The sequence below is a fragment of the Petaurus breviceps genome, unplaced genomic scaffold (assembly GCF_028583685.1).
Source record: "Petaurus breviceps papuanus isolate PSGF00001 unplaced genomic scaffold, PetGlider_PUasm1.0 188, whole genome shotgun sequence".
NCBI lineage: Eukaryota > Metazoa > Chordata > Mammalia > Diprotodontia > Petauridae > Petaurus > Petaurus breviceps.
Window position 1 is genome coordinate 30,551,628 of NW_027185804.1, and position 8,785 is coordinate 30,560,412.

Genomic DNA, 8,785 nt, shown 5'->3' on the forward strand with positions numbered 1-8,785 from the left:
CTCTCTCTCTCTCTCTCTCTCTCTCTCTCTGTCTTTCTCTCTCTCCCTCTCTCTCTCTGTCTCTCTCTCTGTCTCTCTTTGTCTCTGTCTCTCTCTGTCTCTCTCTCTCTCTGTCTCTCTCTCTCTCCCTCTCTCTCTTATCTTCTTCACCATGATAAGGATCATTATCCTGGTCTTCTGTGGGCCAAGATCTTTGCAGAGCATGATGTCAAAGGCCAAAGTCATGTGCTTAAGACCATATGTGGCAGGTAGAAGGGACAAGTTGTGTCTATCAAACAAGTGAAAAATCTTGCTTATAAATGGAGCCAGGATAGACATCGTGAATGGTTCTGCTTACATAGGATCATTATTATTACTGAATAAACATCTTGGAGTGACTGCCAACAGCTTAAGTTACAACAGGATGTCCATTTAAATGGTAAGATGGTAGGATTGTAGGCTGGCTAATGTGAAATTTCAGAAATCTCCAGGTTCTATTTATTTCACCTGGTCTAACTTCATCCTTTCCCCATCACAGCTTCTTCAGCTGTAGGATGAGATTTAAATGACAGCACTCATCAACAGTTTCTTGTAACATTTTGTTGGTCAGAGAATTTTGAGGGCCATTGGTAAAAAGGGACTAAATAAATGGCTAGTCTTCCTTCGATTTTTCTCCTTTTGGACAGACTTCCATGCACTATGTTTTCTAGCTCATTCCTTTGTCAATTAAATTTAGTTCCTATGCAATGAATGCTCAGAGAGCATAAACCACTGAATGAAACATTTTTTAAAAATATAGCTACAGTTTTTCTCCTCACCCATTTTTATTCTAGCTACAGTACAATTTCCTTTGAGCTTGGGAACTGGTCATGGCTCATCCAGAGCAGGCCGGATGTCCATGATAAAAATGAGAAGTATATTATTGTCACATATTGCTTTGGCTTCCTCTTGAACAACGCATGGAAGCTCTGAGTCTCAGTTTCCTCATTTCTGAAATGAAGGAGGTTCCAGGGGTGGAGTGAGGAATCCGCTCTAGGACCTCAAGTGGGGCCCTTTGACTGAAACTTCACAGAACAAATAATTTTGATGAAGGGGATTTGTTCTATGAAGTTTGGATTCACTCAAAGGGCCCCACTTGAGGACCTAGAGGGCCACATCAAATTCCCCACCCCTGTTAAACTACATAACCTCTAAGGTGCCTGCCAACTGTAACAATCCTAAATTCATACTCTCATGTACCTGCCATCTTTAACATTCTCTCTTCTATTCTCTGAGGTCCCTTCCAGCTCTGCCATTCTGTGTTCAATGTTCTAGGGTTGCCTCTAGTACCGATATTCTCTACTCTACGTCCCAAGGTTCTGTTCAGCTCTAATATTTCACACTTTATATACTGAGGTATCTTCCAGCTTTGACAGTTTCTGTTTTCTTTTCTAGCTTTCAATCTAGCTCTAACAAACTCCATTTTTGGCTCTTCCAAATATCGCATTTGGGATTCTGATCATAGGCCTCTTCTAGCTTTCAAATATATTTTAGAGTTCCCCCAGCTTCACCATTTGGTGGGCTATGTCCTCTGACATCCTTTCCAGATGTAATATTCTACATTCATTGTTCTCAGACCATTTTCAGCTCTGACACTGTTCTAATATTCTAAGGTCTGGCCCAGCACTGCTGGGAACCACGTTCTACATTGTAAGCTACCATACAGCTCTGGTATCATATGTTCTATGTTCTAAGATCCCTTCCAGCCCTGGTATTTCACATTCTAGGTCCCAAGGCAACTGCTAGCTCTGATATTTTATATATAATATTCTCAGGGCCTTTTTAGACATGATACTCTTATGTTCTATGCTCTAAAATTAGTCATTTCCTCTTTGACATTCTGTAGACCATGTTCTGATATTCCATCTACTTTTCAAGTCCACAATTTGAAATAACAATAATGACAATAATGACAGATCATTTACATAGAATTCACTATGTTCCAGTCACTGTGTAAGATGCTTTACAAATATAACCTACAACAATCCCAGGAGGAAGGTGCTTTTCTTTTTCCCATTTTACAGTTGAGGAAACTAAGGCAAACAGAGCTTAAGCAACACCCTCAGAGCCACATAGCTAGTAAGTAGCTGGTGGCCAATTTGAACTCAAGCTTCGCTGTCTCTAGGTCCAGAAGTTCTATCTGTCATGCCCACCGGTTGTCTTTAGTACCATGAATAATTTGTTTTGGAGAGGGCAAGCAGGCATGGTAGCTGATGATGGGAAGAGGATGGTGAAAGAAATCCTGCCCATTTTCTCTTCTAGCCTCAAGGTTAGTGTTTCAGGAATATGGAAAAAAAAATTCCTTCTCTCACAATAGGCTGTTCCCTCCTTCAAGCAGCAGTTACTTTCTCTCAGCAGCAAACCAATTAGGAAAAGGGAGGCCTAACTTAAGAGCCGCCTGCCTGTTCTTTGCAGTTTTCTCCCCTGTAACACTGATTACATCGCTGCTCAAGCTGCCCTCTTAGTTCCATTTTTAGAATCATAGAATTGTTTTCATTGTTATTCCCATTCTTATTATTTCTTCCCTTCGGCCAAGTCTTAGGCCCAGTTGTTTATCCTCTGAAGCATGCTTTCCTTTAAAATGCAGTTTGATTTTCTCTCCCTGCTTCATTCGTATTGATTGCCATGTAATTTCTCAGTTTGGTTGTTTTTGGCCTGTGAGGGTCTACAAAGGCCTAAAAGGAATCCCTTCCTGTGAAGTCTGCCACAGCTGAGGAAAAAGAAACCCTAGGCAAGGAAGCTTTATGAGAATGGGATCTCAATGGGCCACCTCCCATAATCACTCTGAACTTCATCCACGTATTTAAAATGTAGTGGAGTGGGCTACTACTGTTTACTTGCTTTTTTTTTGGAGGGTGGGAGATAGGGCAATTGGGGTCAAGTGACTTTCCCAAAGTCATACAGCTAGTAAGGGTTAAGTGTCTGAGCCTGGATTTGAACTCAGGTCCTCTTAACTCCAGGGCTGATGCCCTATTCACTGCATGACCTAGCTGACCTGAGTTGGGTATTTAAAGAGAGGGACCTGATTATTTCCTATAGTCTGACCTCTGAAAGAATAATGTAATAGCAGACCTTTAGATGGAAGATGCCACAGTGTAATATAAACTGGACACACAGAGTAGGCATCTCCTGCATATATAACACTGGGCTAGACTGCAGGAAATACAATGCTGAGATAAGACATAGCCCCAGCTCCTAACAAGGACTATTAGGAGAGACTTTTTGGAGCTGAGAAAACAGGAATAAAGATGAACCTCTCTGTTCCCTGAGGGATAGAAAAGCTATTGGATCTTAAAAGGCAGAATTTGAGGGACACTTAATGTTACTCAATTCAATTTTAAAAAATATTAAGTGCATATAACATGCAAGTCACTATCTCTAGTGTTAGGAAAATAAATCAAAAGGGAAAATTCCTGCCATCAAGTCAGCTAAACAGTATTATAGATAGAGTACTAAGTTTGTAGTCAAGAAGGACTGATTTCAAATGCAGACTCAGAAACTTATTAGCTGTGTAATTCTGGGCAAGTCACTTAATTTCTGCACCCCTCAGTCTCCTCATCTGCCAAATGGGGAAAATAATGGGACCTATCTCCCAGGGTTGTTGTGACAATCAAAAGAGATAATATTTCTAAGGCAATTTGTAAATTGTAATACATTATATAAATGCTAAGCAATGTTATCATCTTCATCATCATTATTAATTACTATTATTTAAATGGAACTTAAGTGTCTCCGGGAGATACATCACATATACAGAGGAAGGAGAGAGGATAAATAACTAAGGAAAACAGGCATATATAATAGAAAATAGAGACTAATAAGGGTGATGGGAAGTGGAAAGGCAGCCTGGTGTATTGGACAGCTGGCCTCAAAGCTAGGAAGATTTGGGTTTAAATCCTGCTTCTGATACAGACTAGCTTTGTGACCTTGGGTATGTTACTTAACTTCTCATTACTCAAGGTAACCATCCAAGTTATAAAATGGGTGAAGGTAGTTTGCTCACCTGTGAGTTCCCTATAAATGACATCAAAGGTTGCATTTGCCCACTAACAGTAAAAGGTGGCACCTAATTAGGACCCCAAAGCAAACTGAGGAGTCTAAGAAGCAGAGATCTGGGGTATTCATTTTAAAGTATTTGGGCCAGCCTATGAAAATGCGTGGAGGCAAGAGGTAGAATGCCAACATCAAGAGCATGTAAAAAGGCCAGCTTTCCTGGGATATATTGCTCACGAAAGTGAGTGATATGTAGTTACGTTATGGAAGATATACTGGAATGACATTGTGTATGTAAATGACTTGAAATGCCAAGCTGAGGATTTGTTATTTTATCCTAGAATCAATAGTTAGCCGTAAAGATCCTTGAGCAAAGGAGAGACAGTCAAATCAAATCCTAAAAGGAAGACAGTTTTGGTAGCGTGGTGGGATGGATTAGAGAAGAATGAGGTGGGTAATGGGGATACTAATTTGACTATGTGAGTAAGAGGGAAGAGTCAAGGATGGTTCTAACATTGTGAACCTGAAGCATAGTGTCATGTTCAACAGAAATAGAAAAGCTTAGATAAAGGGTGAGTAAGAAAGGAACATAATGAATTCCGTTTTGGTAATCATGAAGATTATGCACCTCACTAAGGAGGTAGAATTACGGTTTCCCAATGGGAAATCCTAGTACTAATTTAACTCTCACCTTTTGGAAGATTGTGAGATAAGAGAAAAGCATCTTTCATGCAAGCATATGAAAGGTGTACTATCATAATCCCAACTATAGTAAGGCATAAATACATACTATTACCACCCCCACCACCCATGCTCATTCTCTCTGAGTTACATGGACAGCCATGATCATAGGTTTCTTGGACAAGTGATGATGTAGTGAATCAGAATGGTCTGATAGATGGATGGATGAATGGATGGATGGATGGATGGATGGATGGATGGATGGATGGATGGATAAATCTACAAATCAGCCAATACCTACTAAGTGACAACACTGCACTAAGCTCTGTGGATACAAATACAAAAAAGAAGATAAACTTTACCCAAAATGACCTTTCATTCTATTTGTTAGACAAAACATATAAAGAAAAGTGGTAAAAAGGGAGGGATGATTTGTTAAAAATTAAAAAGAAGTGAGTGAAACAAAGGGACAGGGGGCATTCTGTCATGCCTTTTCAGGGACTAATTTTATCATGGTTATTGTATTAGAGAGGAGTATAGAGGGTAGGGAGAATGGAGAAGATGGCATGATTGAGGAAAAAAAAAGTGAAATATGTCTGGAGCCAGGACTATATGTACTACATGGGTGAGGCAATCACCAATTGGACTATTCGATCACAGGGCAGGAGTTACAGGGGTTACAAGGACAAATCCCCCAGAGCTAGATTTCTGTTCTAGGCAGTGTGGTGACTGGCAAGGAAATGGACTCTGTTTAGGCTGGTCTTTAGCTGATGTATTTCATTGCTCAAATTCTATTTGAAACTTCTCCAATATGGTAGAACCTACTAGTCAGAGCTTGTATGGTGCTGGCAAAGGTTTTTGGAACTCAGAATGACCTCTCTGTCACGGTCATCAGGGGACTTTTGGATTTAGGATAAGACAGTATGCAGCAGTTATAGTTTGCCCCACTGTGGAACACACATGCCTTGATGAGATGACAGATGTTTTGAATCACTGAAGAAGATTTTCTTTGGATCATTTTTACTTGAGATGAAACACTACATCTTCAAGGGAAGAGAATCCCCAAGCACACACCAGGATTGAAATGTTCCAGGACCAACCATATACAAGGGAAAGAAAGGAATAGTGATGTTGGCTGAAAGAACATCCTACCCAGTCTAACTCAATCCAATCAAACAAACACTTATTAAGGGGTTACTATATGGAAGGCACTGACTTAGACATTGGTAAAACAAAGACAACACAAAATATGATTTGAGCAGTCAAGTAATTTACATTCTATTGTGAAAAATAAAAAAGTATAAGTAATATAAATGAATATATATAAGATATTAGTATATATAATATATATTAGTACAGAACATATAATGCATATATAATATATAAATATATAAGCACACATAAGTATATAGACGATAATTTAAGGTGGACACGGGGGTCACTGATAGTCATGGACATCAGGACCGGTTTTCCACAGCAGGTGGTACATGGAATGACCCTTAAAGTAAGCCAAAGCCTCTAAAATCCAAGATAAGAAAGGTACACAATCAAGGTGTGGGGAGAGAAGGTAATTGCATAAAGGTATAGAGGCTGGAGATGCAAACTTGAGTCCAGGGAACAGCAAATACTTTAGTTAGATTGGAACATAAAATGGATGAAACAGAGAATTGGGCTATTGGCCTATAATGGTAGGTTGGAGCCAATTGAGAAGGACTTCAAACAGCAAATCACTGACAATTTGATTTTGATTCTCTTTAAATCAGGCTTTGAATAGTTTGAATCTTTTTATTTTTAATTGAGAAATATTAAACTGTGGTATTGTTCCCCTGACAAAGGTTATACTGAATATTCTATCACCTGAGGCCTTTAAAAACGAAATACTCCAGCATCTCAATCCAACATGGCTCATTACACAAGTTCAGATATGTTGTGGTTTAAATTACACTTCCTGAAACATAGAACTTTACTTAAAAGAGTTATACCAGAGGAGGCACCTGCAATTTGGAGCCTCATTTTCTTCATCTGTTAAAGGAAGGAATCAGATTTGATGAACCATGGGTTCTTAATCCTAAAACTATGACTACAACTTCAAAACCTGATTTACAGGGGAATCTATAATTCTTTTGGAGGGAGGGGAGTGCATCCTTTCCCCTAACACTGATCACAGTTCTTCTATGCCTTTGTTGTTCATCTTTCTGGAGTTTCTAGGCCCCCCCTAAATTTGGTTACCAATTACCAATAGCCAATCTTCTTGCAATGAGTCTCTGGTCGGCAATATAGTGAAGCCTACTTATATCTACCATGCAAATTTCCATTACCCTTTAGATTATTTCTGATTTTGTTTATCCTGGGATTGTGGTATTGCATGATTTATGAGCATTCATCATTATAGAAGGACTACTGTAATTAAAGAGATGGACTTTATCCTTGGAACATATCAGAATCGAGAAAAATATCGCACAATTTTCAGTTGAATTTGTTCTTGTCATTCAAAATTGGGCCCCACAATGATATTCCTAATATTTTTGAGACATTGTCAATGTGACCAGTGATAGTGTTAATTTAATGAACCATCATTTGGGATATGTGTAAATCATAAAGTACATTTTCCAACTATGGGCATCATTGGCTACATTCAAAATAGAACATTCTGGTTAATTTGGCATTTTTCAGACTAATCATGTGTAGATTATGTCTGTCATTATGTTGGAAATATTTTAAAGTCCTAGAAGCATAAAATCTTAAAGTTAGGTAGTAGTTCTAAATTCATCCAGTTTAACTCAGACCTGGAATGCAAATCATGTCTACATAATCCATGACAAATGGTCAGCTACACTTCAGCTGAAGATATCCAGGGATAGAAATATCCTTCTCCCTGGTGGCTCATTCCATTCCATAAGATTATCAGACTAGAACTCAATTCAATAAATCAATAAAATCATCTCCAATTAAAGTAAATGATAAAACTCTAAGTCATTAAAGGGGTAATAACAAGTGCCTATTAATTAGTCAAAGACACTAGAAGAAGTATGAAAAGTCCTTGGATGAACTGGAGTGACCTTTGACAGGAAGAGGAAATTTGGTTGAGCCCGAGCATTATCATTATTAACAGAAAACCAGTCAGAATCTAACTTATTGGAGTATCTTGTGGAAAAGTGATTGGAGGTATTATAAGTGTTTCATCACAATTCTTGAAGAGGAATTTTTTGGGGAGGTGAGAATGAGAGAGCAAAGCACATTTTAACTTTGATTTTTGTCCATGTTTCTTCCTCCATTCCATGGCTATAGGATGACCTTTCCAGCTTTCATGGATATAGAGAATAATTGATTTCTCATCCTCCTATCAATACCTTAACATAGTCCCCCAGGACAGCAGTGACTAGTGGAAGTATCTGCTTTAAGAACTGAGGACAGACTGGATTTGATGTAGGAAAGCAGATTCACAGCTCCACAAGAAGCCCAGTAAATATACAACTAAGTGGACTTGAATATCTCCCAAAGGGGAGAAATAAGTTCTAACAACCAAAAACTGACAGCTATCCAGCTGTCACATATGCTCTCTAGCTTGATCCTACTTTTGACCATGGAATCTCTTTACTGTGGGAAGAACTTTTGGGGGAAATTTTGTAATCACTTTTCCTAATATATCGTTTCAGTAAAATAGTAACCCCTTTAAAAAGTTACTTGAATCTGGTTGACTAAGTGATTTTAACAGACAATTATGGGAAGAATACTGATGGGGACTCATGAACTATATACCAATAGAAAGGCAACTCCCAGAAGCCCTGAGGGGATATTTTAACCAAGCTCCAGGGGTATGCTAGTGTGTGTGAGTTAGGAAAGTAGTTTCAGAGCATGTAAGAGGATCGTCTGGATTAGAAAGGGACCTTACAAGCCATCTACTCAAATGTCCATATTTTACAGCCTACAAAACTGAGATTTAACAAAATTAAGGTGACTTTCATCAAGGACACAAAAATACCAAGCATTGGAGGGGGGGATCTGAAGCTGGCCAGTGCTCTTTCTTCATGTTCTACAGTTTTAATAGTTGAGAATCTCTCTCTCTCTCTCTCTCTCTCTCTCTCTCTCTCTC